General features: G+C 45.2%; 1 long non-coding RNA gene across 2 annotated transcripts in view; it reads right to left on the bottom strand.

Moving 5' to 3' along the window:
- The window catches only part of LOC119372646 (uncharacterized), a 170,485-nt gene that overhangs the window by 128,544 nt on the left and 25,779 nt on the right, over positions 1–16,162 (bottom strand). For both annotated transcript variants that reach the window (XR_007417746.1, XR_007417747.1), the window contains exon 3: positions 11,349–11,537. This is a non-coding gene — a long non-coding RNA (uncharacterized LOC119372646). The remainder of the gene's footprint in view (positions 1–11,348; positions 11,538–16,162) is intronic.

The following is a 16,162-nucleotide window of genomic DNA, read 5'->3' as shown; positions in this document are numbered from 1 at the left end:
ATGAAGAAGGCTAGTTGGCACAACGCCTTTGCGTGACACCAGTACGGAATTTGACAAGACGGCGGAATTGAACAGTGTCCAGATTAACACACTCGTTGGCATTTTACAGCAAAGCTGTAGACGGCTAGCTGAAAACTGTGGCCCCTCTAACACTGCAGAAAACTACATCGTCACAACCCCATGTGCATGCGGAAAAGCCAAAGAGGAAACGAGTGAGCATGGCTGGCTTTACAGGTGACGTAGGTACTAATAAAATCTCGCATCGCCGTAGACGGAGGGAGCAAGCGAAGCTTAGTGCACGTGTGAAGGCGGATCGAGAGCACTAATAAAAGAGGCGCGCAGCACTACTAAAGACGTCGTTTCTCTACGTAGCGCGCGTAGTAGCAGCCATGCTCTCTAGTAGCAGTGTGTCTCCGATTTAGCCGTGAAAAGGTCACGAATCGTTCGATCTCTTAGACGGCTTGTGAGGAACACTGCCTACAGCTGCAACGGGCGACATCGAGCCACCAACTCGGCGGTCAGAGCGGAAGAACGGGACCGCGATGCCTAGCGCAAGACTATAAAGAAATCATAGGGGGCAACCCAGTGACAAGCACAAGGCCGCACTCTTCGGCTTTGCTGGTGAACCCTCTAGGCCCTGGAATTTTTATTTTAGTCGGAGACGTTTTTTGTGCATGGGTTTCTGATATTGGGACCTCAGTAGACCACACACCATGAATTGAGCCTGTGGTGTAAGTATTTATGGATTTGCAGACGTGGCGTCAGATTAGGTCATCAGGGCTCCGTGGTCGTCAAATTAGAAAAACGGCTTCTGTATTCCTGCACCACACTAGAGTACAGATAATCTGAACCGACGTCGTATTTGGCAGTGTGGGAGTCCTTGAACAACTTCGGGACTTCGTCCAGAAAGCGGCGCTTTCTCGTCTCAGCTTTTCCGTCTCGCCGTCACCCATACTTCGTTATATTCATAATTTCGTAAAACCCATTTTTGCCCTTTACTGCAATCGACATCTCTCCTCCCACTCCGTTCAGCCAGCCAACAGGGGTGCCATTGCGCATGCGCCAGACACTCACACGTGGGAGCATGACCGGACAGTCGCCTCCGGTTCGCTTGAGATCAGGCGGAGCGCAGTGAGAATGCGTAGCGCGCGAAGACAGGCAAAGCGACTGCCTCTAGTGGTGGTGCGAGTATCCGCGAGTCCATGCAATGCAGTTGCAAAAACTATAATATCAAACTAAATTGACGTTTTAATATAGAACTTTATGTAATGGTGCAAAATCGATACAATTGTCAAATTATCCCAAATAGCTTCGCAATTTCAAAGTGGTTTCGGCTAAAACATGAAAGGCGCGCTGTCGCTCCTATAAAGCTAGGCGTCTAGCGGAACAGGTGCGAACCGCAGGATCTCTCAGCTGAAAGTGTCTGATATCTGCACTGAAAACGACAGCGTTGCGGCCTGTAGTAATTCTTTAGAGACACGTATAGTTATAGTCCTGGTTCGAAAAAAGAGACAGTACCATGCGATTATGCGTAGATCATCGGTGGCTTAACAAGATTACCCGAAAGGATGTGTATCCGTTGCCACGTGTTAATACAATACAATACAATACAATACAATACAATACAATACAATACAATACAATACAATGTTAATACAATACAAGGCAAACAGCCTTGTATTGAATGAAGCCAAAACTAAGTGTGTTATATATCGTGCTCGAGGAGCGCTGGCTGTAGTACCTAAGGAGCTTGTCCTAGGTCCGTTCACTGTTCGCATTGAAAAATGCGTTAAAATACTTGGCATCATCTTCAACGAGCACATGTCATGGAATGACCAGGTAAACGCGGTTACGTTGAAATTGGCCAAGTGTCTAGGACTAATTAGCCGTCATCGACACATACTGCCAGCTACAATAAAGAGATTATATTACGACGCGCTTTTTAATTCCCACCTATGTTACTGCTTCCTGGTATGGGGTAAAACTACAGCTCTTAATATGTCAAAACTGAGCGTGTTACAAAAGAAAATGGTTCGACTTATTTCAAATGCTCCCTTTCTAGAACATACCGCCCCTCTTCAAACAGCACCAAATAGTGAAAATATCAGATCTATATACTTACAAATTGCTATGCTGCTACAAAAAGGCAGCACTCGGGAAATCGGACACATTTTTTAAACTCGCGAACCTCAAACAAAACGTAATTTCCTATCATGTTCGATATCAACCGCCTTGGCACGTTCCGTTCTCACGCACACACTATGGAACGCAACGCATCCAAGACATCGTCCCAAGAACATTAAACTACTTCGAAACGCAAGGAACAGATGTTTTATTTCACACACAAAAAAAAGAAATTAGAGGTCTGTTCACGTAACAATTCAAACTTGCCTTTTCCAATATTGGAGTATACACGTATTTCGCAAGTTGTGTTTTCCATCGTTATTCATATGCTGTATATATATATATATATATATATATATATATCTATGTGTATATTATGCGCATGCATATCTGTACATAACTGCGCATTGTACATTTTAACGTACTTGAAGTGCTTAGTATATTTCCTTGCATTTTTTTCCACTTTTTTTTCTTGTAAAACCTTGTAAAACTAGTGTACCTGCGCCCGTAGTGAATGCACTACGGTATCAATGTGTAATTGTGAGCAACTATTAATATGCATTTTTTTTTCACTTTTATCAAGTGCTGTACCCTGTCGTTTCACCGCCGATGGGTGGCTGGGGCTTTGTCAAGCTGTCATTGGACAGCTTTTTTCCCGGCCACCTTTTTTCACCGTAATGTTCTTGTTTTTGGTGAAAATAAAGTCCTTTGATTGATTGATTGATTGATTGATTGATTGATTGATTGATTGATTGATTGATTGATTGATTGATTGATTGATTGATTGAATGCACTGGACTGTTTGCAAGGAGCGGAGTTCCTTTCTTACGTGGATCTCCGCTATGGCTACTGGCAGGTGCCCATGGCTGAGGTTAACTGTTCGAAAACCGCATTTATAGACCATCTTGAAGGGTTTATTTTCTAGGAAACCGGTACGTATTTCTTTTGAAAAGGACCCGCCACATTTGAATGCATGATGGACGGCATCTTGCGTGCCCTGAAGTGCCGCACTTGTCTCTGTTATCTCGATGACATTGCCTTTCTCCTAATTTTTCCACCCACCTACACCGTTTACAACAAATTCTGACCTGTCTCAAGTATGCAGGTCTCCAGCTTAACTTGCAAAAATGTCTATTTGCAGCTCTAAAACTTACTATATTAGGCCACGTTGTTTCGGAAGAAAGCCGTTCTCCCTGATCCTTCTAAACTACGGGTCTTATCCGAATTCTCGAAGCCCGCTACCCTGAAAGCACTACGTAGCAATTGGACTATGCTGCTATTTTCGACACTTCGTTCGAAACTTAGCCAAAAAACGGCAGGCCTGCCCTTGTAGCGCTGCAGGTACCTAAATAAATGCAGGCATAGAGACAGATACCAAAGCAAATTGTGCTGCATTTACACAATTATAATGCAAGCTGTTCACTAAAAAGAAAGCTGTGAAATTCATAAGGGGATCAAGTACAACACGTAGACTGCATCTAACAGCACAATTCTCACTGACCGACAATTACAGTGAAACGTCGGTGATACGATCACAGCTCATACGAATTTCGGGGTGATACGAATTTTTTGTTGGTCCCGGCCAAGGCCCATTGGCCTGCAATGTAATGGAGTACGGTTGTTGCGAACCGATTTTCACCCAGCGACGTTTGATACGAACGTACGCTACCGCCCAGGTACGAAGAAGGGCTGTCCGCGCAGTCGCCGAAGACGCGCCAAGCACGTGCCAGCGCGGGAACGCAAGCGTGGGTATGCGCCCCGCCCCGCCAAGTGGTCAGAATCACGGTGTCAGAAAAACACTTTTCTTACGGCCAGAATATAATTTCAGTGACGCGTCACGGCCTCCGAGATTGTGTGTGCGAATCTTTGAGGCTCTTATGTGCCTCCGTGTGCCCTCCCGTTTGGATTACAGAGGACATTAGCGCCATGCATTTTTTTCTCAACTCAACCATGGTTAGGAAATGTTGCCGATCTGTAATCAACGCTCCTGTGAACACGTGAGCTAAATACTATTATTGCAATGTGTCTGGCAGGAAATCTACAATTTAAAGTCAAATAGAGCCTAAAAGCCCTTGCTTACTGCTTTAATGTTTTGTCACAAACTATGCAGCGAGTGAGACCGACTACGCAGCAAATGGGCACAACAGATATTGGCTAGTTTCTACGTTAGATACACACGCAAAGGAAAAGGAAAATTAGAAAAATATGATACCTTTGGATAAGTCCTAAAAGCACCCAAGTTTACTTTTCTGGCCGAGATGGTCCTCACAAGGTCAATCTGCAGATTGACCCTGCGAGTCTATGTAAATGCAAATGACACGTAAATGCACGATTATATTGTAAAAGATTCAGGCAGTCAGTGGTACATGACAAATACATCAGCTTTAGTAGTTCAATACTACCCATACAAAACGTGCATCCCAAGCGACCATGCAAATATGATCGCCATCAAACTCGATTATAGCCCTGCTGAATAATGACTGGCTCCTTTTTGCAGACTGTGCAAAGTCAGCCATCCATGATGGGGACATTAATTCCTGATCAGGCTCGACTCCAAACGAGAGCGCCCATGGTTCAATTTATGTCGCAGACTAATGTGTGGTTTTATTGAGATTAGTGATTGCAAATGCCATACCAGACCGTTCATTGAATATCCGATAGCAGTTTTTGACTATCTTTCAAGGAATATCGGATATCTGATCACACAATGCAAGTCTTTGGACAGCAGGCTCTGAGAAACCACTCTCTGGAAGTCCAGGCAAAAAGCAATCTTAAGAAAAATGGTGCTCACCACAACAGGTAGCTTGAACACGCTGAATCTCTCGGCGACAAAGAGCAGGCCGGGAGTGGGAAAAGGTAGGATGTGGTGATGATGAAGAAAAAAAAAGCATGCGAAAAAAAATGATGAATGTGATGACACGTGCTGGAAAAGAGCAAAACGTGGGGAGGAAGGGAGTCGGTTATCAGGCTCTTTCCAAGTACAGTGGTCGGCTATCATCATGTGAAGGCATCCAAAAGCGATGGGCACAAATACTGCGAAAAAAAATGGCCGGTAGAGTAGAATTGGCTGTCGTGGCAGCATAGCAATTCTGGCATGGTGAAAGGGCATGCACGAGTTTACTCTTACACGGGCTTCTTTGTTGTCAACTACACTGAATGCACCAATCCAGTAGCGTAGCCAGAAATTTTTTTGGGTGCGGCTTTAACCATACTTTATGTACCATAAAATCCCCAGCAAGCCCCCCCCCCCCTGCGATGAAGCGCTTGCCCAGCCATGGATCAAAATTCAAGGTGGCGGCGGAAAAACCGCACAGAATAAAGCACCATTCACCGTTTTTATTCACCTCGTAGGGTAAATTAAAAATGTCAGGCGTGCGCGGAAAGCGCAGCACAGTCAAAGCAAAAGCTGGAAGAGCAGCATTTCTAGAGGCCGTTGTAAACTCTTGGGGCTTCTAATACAAGTACGCTAGCAAGGTACCCACTACGCCATAGATCAATTTTTGTGAAGTTGGGAAGCACCTACTACGCTATTATTTATCATGACGGTTTCTAAGGATTTCTGCAATCGCAACACCTGGTAATCGTTTAATGGTGTGCAGTCCGTGCAAGTGTTGCGAGTGCAGAAATCTTTAGAAGATGTCACTACCAGTGTTTTGCTAAATAGTGTGTTGGTAAGCGTGGCTATGATTTGTCACAAAAAGGCTACAGCAGACGACCGTTTCCACTAACAATACACGAGGCTAGTTGTGATTGGCAGAAGCTCAAGGCCATGGGGGTGATTGAAATTTGGACATTTAATTTTGTACTTTTACGACGTTATATTATAATTTAAAAGAGTTGAATGTCGGGAGAGTTGCTTTTGGACATGAAAACCATCCCAAGTAGCACAACGAGATTGGACAACGTAAATCTGCGTTCAATAAAATCAGTTTGTGCCTGCGTTTGTCTCTCCTTTCTGCTATCCCGTCTCGCGGCGTGATTAATGGTGGTTTTTATATATGATAATTATTACAGTGAAGGCGTCGCAGATTTTGCACACCAACGGGCAAAAAGCTTTACAATTATCCGTAAACTGCAGGCCACCGCGCGTGGCTCTCAATCTCAGCCAGAACACAGTATATGCAAAACCGAAAAAAATGTGACGATTAAGGTTAGTGGTGCAAGGGCCAGATTAGCCAAAGAGTGCCATACGAGAGATAATGAGCTGTCAGTTGCAGGATCAATTGCTGGTGGATCAATTGGAATGGCTCTAAAGTGGCCTTGAAATTGCTAAAGGCGTGTAGCGTATATACAACAAAATTATGGTAATGACTAATAAGTGCTATGAAGGGAAAGAGTTAAAAACATACTAAAAGTTATGACAGCGGGAAAAAATGGAGTAAGCAATTATGCGTAGCAGTCCGTTTCGCATCGCATGAAATAATGCGAGTCTTGATGTCAGCTAACATCCACAATTGCCATTAACTACAATTAATTTTGTCACTTCACCTAAATACCCATTTAAAATCGTAAAGATCTTGAGCGTCACTGCAGTGGAATTCTATTAGATTATCTCTGCTCAAGTTTTGATGACGCAAAGAGTATTTTTTTAATATGGGCTACTCGTGCGGGAAAGAATAAAACCATATGGGTGTCAGTAGCGTTTTCATGCGAACATTTGTCTACAATGAGACAATACGCAACACAACCGGCTGCCAAGCACCTGCTAGATTGCACGTGACACAGTTCTCTTTGACGTTGACAAAACTCTTACTCGAGTGCTATCGGTGAAATGGGCAACCTGGGGCGTTTTACGAATTATTGACTCGGCAGTGCTCAGCCTACAGCATGTCTTCGTGGTGCCATCCATCAAAAGCTGAAGATTCAGATGCCACCCACCATTAAAAAAACCCTCGCTTCCCAGTGGCCACAGCCACACTGCAGGTAACATTTTTCACAAATTGCACGCTTGGGAGCAGCACGGCAGCAGTGCTCAAGCGGTCCGACACAATGATTTTTGCGTATTTCGTGGCTTTCTTTGCAATGCGGAAAAAAAGGACTAGTGCGTGGAACATATCGCATAGGAAGCAATTTAATGCGATCATACTTTCCGTATTCAACCAACTGTGGCAAGTTTATATAGGCCAGACCGGATGCTGTGCTATTGACTGTTTAAAGGGACTGTCTACTGTCCATCGCCTTTCAGTTTTATAGCAAAAGGTGTCCAACCTTGCAGCGGTTTCTCAGGAACTGGAGGAGAAATTTTCAGAAGAATTTTTCGATCGACGTTCTGTCATGGCCAATTGGACTACGGACGCTCGTAACACTGGTTACTGCACGTGATGACAATTATTGTGCCGGTGAAAGGCGAAAACTGGAACCACATGCAGTTTTTGCAGGCTTCATTAGGTTTTGTTTCATAATAAAACAAAGTATTACCACAATCTCTCTGGGTTTGTGAAGTTAGCCTGAAAAACCACCGCAGTCAAGCGGAAATCTCATTCTCACCACAACCAATGTTTTCTGAGTGGTAGACAGTCCATTTAAGGAAACATTGTTTAGCAATTAATGGAAAAGGGCCCATTTGCCTTTCCACTGTGCCTCGTCTGGCTGTGTACCACAGTTTGATAGTTGATGTCTTCAGAAGAAAAGGCCTTTATATTGTGAACACTTATGACAAAAAATTACTATCTTTTGTAACCTTGCGCCTTGTCATTACACAAAGCTACATGCCAACTGGCCCAACACAGTGTATTGTTAACCCTTAGAAGTTAATTCAAGCAGTTCCTCATTCCCACACACCGGCGGCTTTTTGAAACAATTTTGTCTGCGCGTGAACCATACTGCAATAAACAAACAAAACTACTTTCCAAAGCTTGTACCAAAACCACTGTTAAAACAGTTTCACAAGATATCAATTTGATTCATCTGTACCACTCTGAACTGACCTCACTGGCGTGCCTGGACTCTCGCCAAGACCCAGTCGGCCACGCGGCGAGCCAGGGTGAGCATAGAGTGCAGGCACACGACCTTGAGGTGGGTGTGTGCCTCTGCTGTAGGCTTGCCTGTAGAGTCTTTTTTGATGTGCTCGAAATGGAGAACAATTTTCTTTTTGTGTTCCTCCACATTTCCTGTAAGATAAAAAGCCTTCATTGAGTGCGCTTCCCGAAATTTTCACCGTTTTTTATTTTTAGAGCGAAGCCGTTAGTTGGACCAGAAGCACAATCGGAAACGCTATATGCCACCCTCAACCCTTGTTATAACGAAGTAGAAGGAAGAGTGCTTCGTTGCAGGAGAAGTGAAGTGACTTCGTTATGGTATTCATAATTTCGTAAAACCCATTACTGCCCTTTATTGCAATCGACACTTGTAGCCAACAGATTTGGCTTTTTCGAACACATTTCACCTCCCACACGGCTCAGCCACTGCGCATGCACCAGACGCTCACACGTGAGCGCGTGACCGGACAGTCACCTCAGGTCCGCTTCAGATCAGGCCGAGCGCAGTGCGAATGCATAGCGAGGGAGACGGGCATAGTGACTGCCTCCAGTGCTGCGAGTATCCGAGTCGTTTTCTTCGTCTTCAGTGTTGAGTTTTTTTTTTTTCGTTGCAACCGTTTCAAAATCAAAAGTCGTGGCTTGAATAATGTGACTTGCGCGCTGCGTACGCCATAAAATCCTTTCCACCAGTCCTAGCAGATACTCTCATAACACTGCCCTTGGTTAACAGATATGCGCCCTAGGTGATTCATGGTCTATATTAAAACAGGAACGGTGAGAACAGACACAGGAAATTCCAAAGTGAGAGTGTTAAGGAGCCTTTGTCGCAGGAAATGTGGCGTCGGCGGCGTTGCGAATAAAATTCCTGAGAGACGCAAACAGTAAAATCCAGAATTCGAGCCGGAATCGAACTCTGGCATTCTGCCAGGCAGTGAAGTACTCTAACACTGAGCAACACCAGGTCTTGAAGCTGTACGAACTCTACGAAATATCTTATGGACATCACACCGTAGCCTGCACTTTCTTTCGTTGAAATGACGTCTGTGCTCTAACGCGAGTGCTGACGTTATGCCTAGATATAAGGTACCCTTTAGGTACCAGTGTAATCGACGTGCCTGGTAAGCCTACGATATGCACACAACCACTACTGTACAGAATCCCGTCAATCCAGCTCGTAACACTTGGCTCATAGCCGAAAATGCAGCATAGGCAGCCACTCGTGGAATGCTTCGTATGAAACAGATTCCCACAATGCGTCGGATCTGACCGAATTTTCTTCTTCAAGGAGTACCAATCATGTCACCCCTTAAAACAGCAGCAGTAAAAATGTGTTGGTGCATGTGGGCTAAATAACAAAGCGTTCCGACTTTATAAAAAAGGTTAGAGGGCGCTAAAATGTCGTGCTTCGCACCAAGTCGCGTTTTACTCCGCTCTACCCTAATTTATTTCAGTAGTCACCTTAAGAGGTCTGCAAGTACAGAAAAAGTAATCGTGAAGGCAGAGAGCAAACATTCTACTTATTTTTGAGGATTTTCGGACACATCTCTAGAAAAACTCGGCCATACAAGAGATAGTGCCATACAAGTGCCATACAAGAGATGAGCTGTCAGTTGCAAGATGAATTGCTGGTGGTTAATGAAGAATGGCTCTAAAGTTGCCTTAAGATTGCTAAATGCATGTAGCGTATATAGAATAGAAATATGGTAGTGACTAATAAGTGCTATGAAGGGAAAGAATTAAAAACGTACAAAGAGGTACGACAGCGGTACAGCGGGAATGCTAATGTCACCTAACATCCACAAGTGCCGTTAACTATGACTAATTGTGTCCGTTCACCTAAATACCCACATAAAATTATCAGAATCTAGAGCCCCACTGCAGTGGAACTCCCTTAGGTTACCTCTGCTCAAGTTTTGATGACGCCGAGTGCGTTTTTTTAATAGGGGCTACGCCTGCTGGAAAGAACGAGACCATATGGATGCTGCACTAGCATTTGTGTACAATGAGACAATACGCGACACACCAGGCGGCCAAGCACCTGCTAGACTGCACTTGACAATCCGTTGCCGTGACGTCGACAAAACTCTTTACTGTCGTGCCATCGGTGAAACAGACCCACCTGCAGTGTTTTACGAGTGCTTTATCGAATCGTCAGGGCTCAGCCTACAGCATGTCTTTGTGGTGCAATCCGTCATAAGCTGGAGGATCAGATCCCAGCCACCATAAAAAAAAAACATTTCCCAGTGGCCACAGCCACACTGCAGGCAACTTTTTTCAGCAATTGCACGCTTGGGAGCAGCACGACAGCAGTGCGCAAGCGCTCCGTTACAATGCTTTTGTCATATTTCGTGGGCTTTCTTTGCGATGCGGGTAAAAAAAAAGGATTAGTGCGTGGAACATATCGTATAGGCTCCGTGCTGACGTACTCCGCTGACCGAGCGAAGGCGTCCCTAGCGGCAAGAAGCGCAGATTTGGCGGGATGCTCTGACGCGCTCGCAATGGGGTGAAATCGAGGAACGATGGCATTTACGATGACTATACTTTTCGTGCTTTTTGCGCTTGGCCAGTGACCAGAGCGGCGGATGCTGTACTATTTGCTGTTCAAAGGAACTGTCTACTGTCCATCGCCTTTCTGTTTTGTGTCGCAATAGAAAACATACCATCTAAAGTGTCCAACCTTGCAGTGGTTTCCCTGGAAAGTGAGTCGGAATTTCTAAAAGAATTTTTCGATCGACGTTCTGTCATCGTCAATTGGTGTCGGTCGCCCACAACACTGGTTACTGCGCGCGATGAGATATGTGCCGGTGAAAGTTGAAAACTGGAACCACATGCAGTTTTTGCAGGCTTCATTTCTTCAAAACAATTACCGTAATGGTTGTTTAGAGTTCGCAAATTGTCAAAGTATTATTACCACAGTCTATCCAGCTTTGTTTAGTTAGCCTAAAAAACCACTGCAGTCGAGCGGAAAACTTCCCATTTTCACCACAATCAAAACGCTTTCCGAGTGGTAGGCCCTCACACGTGACTTCCTGGAAGGAGCCGGGATGCGCTTGCTCGGGAACTGCTAGAAGCCTTTCATATTAAAAAAAAGGAGATTGTTTTTTGAAACGAGTCATGTCGTGCTGCTTCTCGCATAAAGATGTACGCATTGTGCGTGAACTATAGGGCAATGAACTAACAGAACACCTTGTTCAAAGAAGTTTCACAAGATGTCCATTTGATTCATCTGCACGACCCTAAACTGACCTTATGTGCCCTGGCGGGCCAGAACAGTGGCGAGGGCCCAGTGGGCCACTCGGCGTCCAACATCGAGTACAGCTTTGAGACGGACCAGGGTGACATGAGTGTAGAAGCCTTCTGTGGCTTCGCCTTTCGAGTTTTCTTTCTTTCGATGAAAATGAATTCTGAACTTTTTGACGTGGTCAGTTACTTCTCCTGTAAGATAAAAAGGAAAATATGTTTCATTACTGTTTTCATTCAGTGCGCTTAACAAAAAGTTCACTAGACCAAAAAGAAAAACTGAGCAAGTACAAGGAATTTCCTTTCAGTGTGAAGCAGATTTCACTACAGCTAATGTTACCTATTCTACTGTTTCATATTCTTAAAGCGAAGCAAACCAACAGTGGCGCCATTGCGCATGCGCCGGAGCTCACACGTGACAGCATCACCGGACAGTCCGCTTGAGATCAGGCGGAGCGCAGTGCGAATACGTAGCGAGCGAAGACGGGCAAAGTGACTGCCCCCAGTGGTGCTGCGAGTATCCGCGAGTCCAAGTAGTCCAGTGCTAAAAACCATTATGTCAAACTAAATCGATGTTTTAAAATAGAATTTTCTCTACTGCGGCAAAATCGGTACAATTTTCAATGTGTTTCAACGTAGTTTTCATCCACAGATATCATTGAAATTTGAAAGTGAGCATCTGCTCTGCTTGGCTTAGCCACAATGACGTTCGGCCAGAACAAGGCGTGCTGTCGCTCCTTTAAAGCTAGGCGTTTAAGCGGAACAGGAGTGGACCGTAGGATCTGTCAGCTAAAAGAGTCTAATATCTGCCTATAAATTGCGAAACTTCAAGACTGCACTAAAGAAGACAGTGTTGCGGCCTGTGGTAGTACTTTAGAGCCATGTATATTCTATCAAAGCAGCAAGAAAAAAAAAGAATTCAATGTCAGCATTTTGCGTCGTAGCATTTGGCGCAGCAGATAACCTTTTGCTTTTGTTTTGCATTGGGCTCGTCCTCAATGCCACGAAACCAGGGCGACGCCGTCGACCAGAAAAAAAAAAACGGAAAAACGAACGAGCAACATGTGGAGCGCAGCCCTGAGCGCAGACTTCACCGCTGATCTAGCGAGCCACAATACACACGAGGTGTAAGTGCGCGGCCGGCTGCTTGCAACCCCCAAGGCCGGTCATCTTCGTGAACAGGTATAGCGCATTACGGGTAAGAAGAAACGGCCGAGCAGACCGACACAAGAGGACAGAGCGCTACAGACAGAGCGCCATGAGTCGGTCTGCTCGGCCGTTTCTTCTTCCCCGTAATGCGCTATACCAGTTCAAGTACGACGAACCAACTCGCCCAATTTTCAACACTTGTGGCGCTCATCTTCGTCATTCAGTAGCATTCAGGAGTGTTCACGGGCGCCCGTGATGCGTAAAGCGGATGCCCCAGTCCTTCACCGACGCCGAAAGCAAGCAATATATCGCAATTTTCTATCGACTGCCGACTCGCACCGCGTTCCCCGCTCGCCTCTCCATGTGTAATCGCAGCCGGGCTCGAGGGGAGAGCACCGCCTTTACCTTTGAGGTCGCTGACGCACTCGCTTGGTACAGTGCATATCACGTTGAGATTGTGGACTGCGCTACTACAATATATAGAGTTTATCACAGAGACTGCATCCGAGACGACTGATTACAGTGCAATTCATTCGCACCAGCCTCTGGGCAAAAGGAGCGTGGGGCAAAATGAGTGACCCTTAAAAAATTACCCATTTTTGCAACAAATACACACACAGTTCGCTCCATGCGCATTAACACCATCTTCGTGATACCATTGCCCGGAAAAACACTGGATTTTGACGCCAAAGTTTCTTCCTTCTGTAGGCCACCACAAACTAAGCAGCTCCATTCTTTCGCTTTTCTTGCATATTGGATACGAGATGATTTTGAAATCCCAACCTTGTTTGCCGCATACTTTGCGTTTGTAGCAGAGCTACTGTTCTTGCTCTTCAATGTTGTCTCTGCAGCAGTTGCAGTCTTTTTTCGTTTCCTTCTGGAGGTACGTTTTCTTTCAGGAGGAGGAGGAAGAATCGAGAACTGTGACACCTCTTGTTCCCTTCATGGATGACCAATTCCTTCAAATTTTACAACAGAGGCGGTGGACATGTGGCGGTGCTAAACAGGCTACTCCTAAAATAATTTTATTGTTACAACAGGCAACATCATTCGAAACTTCGTATAAATGAAGGCTAACAAAGTCTCAAAAATTGTTTTGCGAATCCAAAAAACACCAGGCCTGCACGGAACACTGAGCACAAGTCACAGCGAAAGCTGGAAGAGTGGCCTTTCTAGAGCCCGTTGTAAACTCTTGGGGCAACAAATACAAGTACACAATGCAGAGTACCCTATATGTCATAATAAGGGTTCTTTCCACGGTGGGCGGTGGTAGAAATGCCGCCCACCGCTTTTCACAAAGCGCCCCCACCGCTTTGACCGCTTTGAAATGCCTGCCTACTAGCAACGCCAGCTCTTTGCTGCCCAGCGAGCGCAACGCCAGCGAGTCGTGCCTCCCGCCACCTTGGTATGTAATAAGGCGTGTGAACAGGAGGCCTTCTGGTTTCAAAGATCACGAACTCCAGTTCCAGCGCGAGAATGCAAGCGCCCATGCTTCCGTTTTTTATGTGCGTCATAGATGCCTGAATATCTCTAGCCAAATGAAATGTGGATGTGTATTGAAAACTGGAAGCTTGAAAAGTTTAAATTATTAAGCGAGGTACTCGCAACACGTCTGTAAGTCATTATGTGCCCTTTGTTGATGCTGTGGCTCATAACGAAAAATTATGATTGAGCAATTTGTACTGGGTGGGAAGCTTTAGAGCACACATTTGTTGCGCAATTCGCATGTGCGACACATGGTTGTTAGTTTACTCTTCTACCACGCTATATTTTATGTGCTAACGCAATTTCTTGCCCGCCATGACGCTTTCTTGCAAAGGTGTTTCATGCACCGGAGCGGCAGTGGTAAAATACTCGATTCCCATGCAGAGCGCCTGTGTTCAAATCCAATCCTATCCTGGATTTTTTTCCAGTTTCGTTTTTTTTTTTTCATTCTGGGCAATATCAGTAGCAGGGGAGGACAACTATCGCATCGAAAACGGCTGTTATGATCTCAGAAGAGCTTTCACTGTTATAAGCTAAAGGGATACCGACACAAAACTTTTGGCCTAGCGTTTTTTTGCTGCAATGTGTTGCTGGGGGCCTGTTAGTCATAACACGGCGCATCGTTTGCTGCAGCACGCGATAGATAAAGACTACTCATTACCGACTAGTGTCAGTTTTGGTTTCCAAAACGACAAGCCATCGGGTGCAACCTTCACCACCTAGTGGGTGGTGTGACGCACATCCGCGTGGTTCGCGAGCAGCCGCCGAGAAGTAGGCTGATGGAGCGAACGTGGCAAAAAAAGAACATGGCGGCTATGACGTCTTTATAACTTGTTGCAGCGTGGTCACTTGACGGAAGTAGTGGTGTCACCGGGGGTCACCTTTGAGGGTGTCAATAGCGCGAGGGCTATATTCGCTGTTGATATTATGCAGATGATATGCACATGTTCATGAAAATCGATCCCGCAGGCTATCTCAGCCACGCAATTTGGTGTGAGTAGCCTTTTAATTTGCCCTGAATAGTGGCAAAAAAAAGGTACGTGCAGAAAACCGTGCCAAAGAATGCGTCTACATCTACGTGTCTGTCTACCTATCTAGCCATCTATCTAGCCCTCTAACCATCTACGTCGGACCACCCTCGCGATCACCTCCTGAGCTTCTCGAGTACCCAAAATTTAGACAGGAGGAGATAAGAGCATGACGAACACGATTCACAAGTCATGACTTGAATAAAGCGACTTGAATGTCGCGCAAGTCATTAAATCCTTTCCACAAGTCACCTGTAGCAGATATTTTCATAATACAAGCCGTGGTTAACGAATATGCGCCCCAGGAGATTCACAGTCTATATTAGCGCTGTAACAGCAAGAACAGACATCGGAAATTTCAAATCGAGAGCGTTAAGGAGCCTGTTTCGCAGTAAATCTGGCGTCGGCGGCGTTGAGAAAAGTCCCAAGCGATGCAAAAAGTGAAATCGAGGATTTGAGCCAGAATCAAACTCGGGCATTCTGCCAGGTAGTCATTGAGCAATGCCAGGTCTTGAAACTGCTTTGGTAAACGAGCCTCTGCAGCTGCCATGCCGGGATAGCATGTCGGGAAACAATGTAATAAACATTACATATATGCTCTGATGACTCGGCAAGCTACGTTCAAGTTTTGCTCAAACCAGGAGGAATATTCCAACAAACTCTAGGAATGATACTATGCACATTACACCCCAGCGTGCACTTCGTTTCGTTAAAATGGCATCTGTGCTTAACCTGAGTGCTGACGCTACGTCTGGTCATCACCTACCCTTTATGCGCCAGTGTATTCGACGACATGCCTGGTAAGCCCGCGATATGCACACTACTCGTTTACAGAAACCTGTCAGCTACCTCTCATTCCCATTAGCACCCATTGTTTACCTCCAAGGTAGTGCCTGGTGAGATTTCTGCTGTGCGTGATTAAACAATAAAAATTTTGTTCAAAACGCCGTTGATTGATGAATAAACCAACAAAAGACGCCAGATGTTTTCTAAAAGCAAAACGAAAAGACGCCAGATGTTTCTAAAGCAAAACGAAAAGACGCCAGCTGCTTAACGAAAGACGCCAGATGTTTTCTAAAGCAATGATTTTCTAAACAATGAAAATTCACAGCGTACATGTAAAATTAAAGTGAGCTGCAAGTCGTCATAACTCACATC

The sequence above is a fragment of the Rhipicephalus sanguineus genome, chromosome 10 (assembly GCF_013339695.2).
Source record: "Rhipicephalus sanguineus isolate Rsan-2018 chromosome 10, BIME_Rsan_1.4, whole genome shotgun sequence".
Lineage (NCBI taxonomy): Eukaryota > Metazoa > Arthropoda > Arachnida > Ixodida > Ixodidae > Rhipicephalus > Rhipicephalus sanguineus.
The sequence above is the reverse complement of the archived record's forward strand: the minus strand, read 5'-3'. Positions and strand labels throughout refer to the sequence as shown.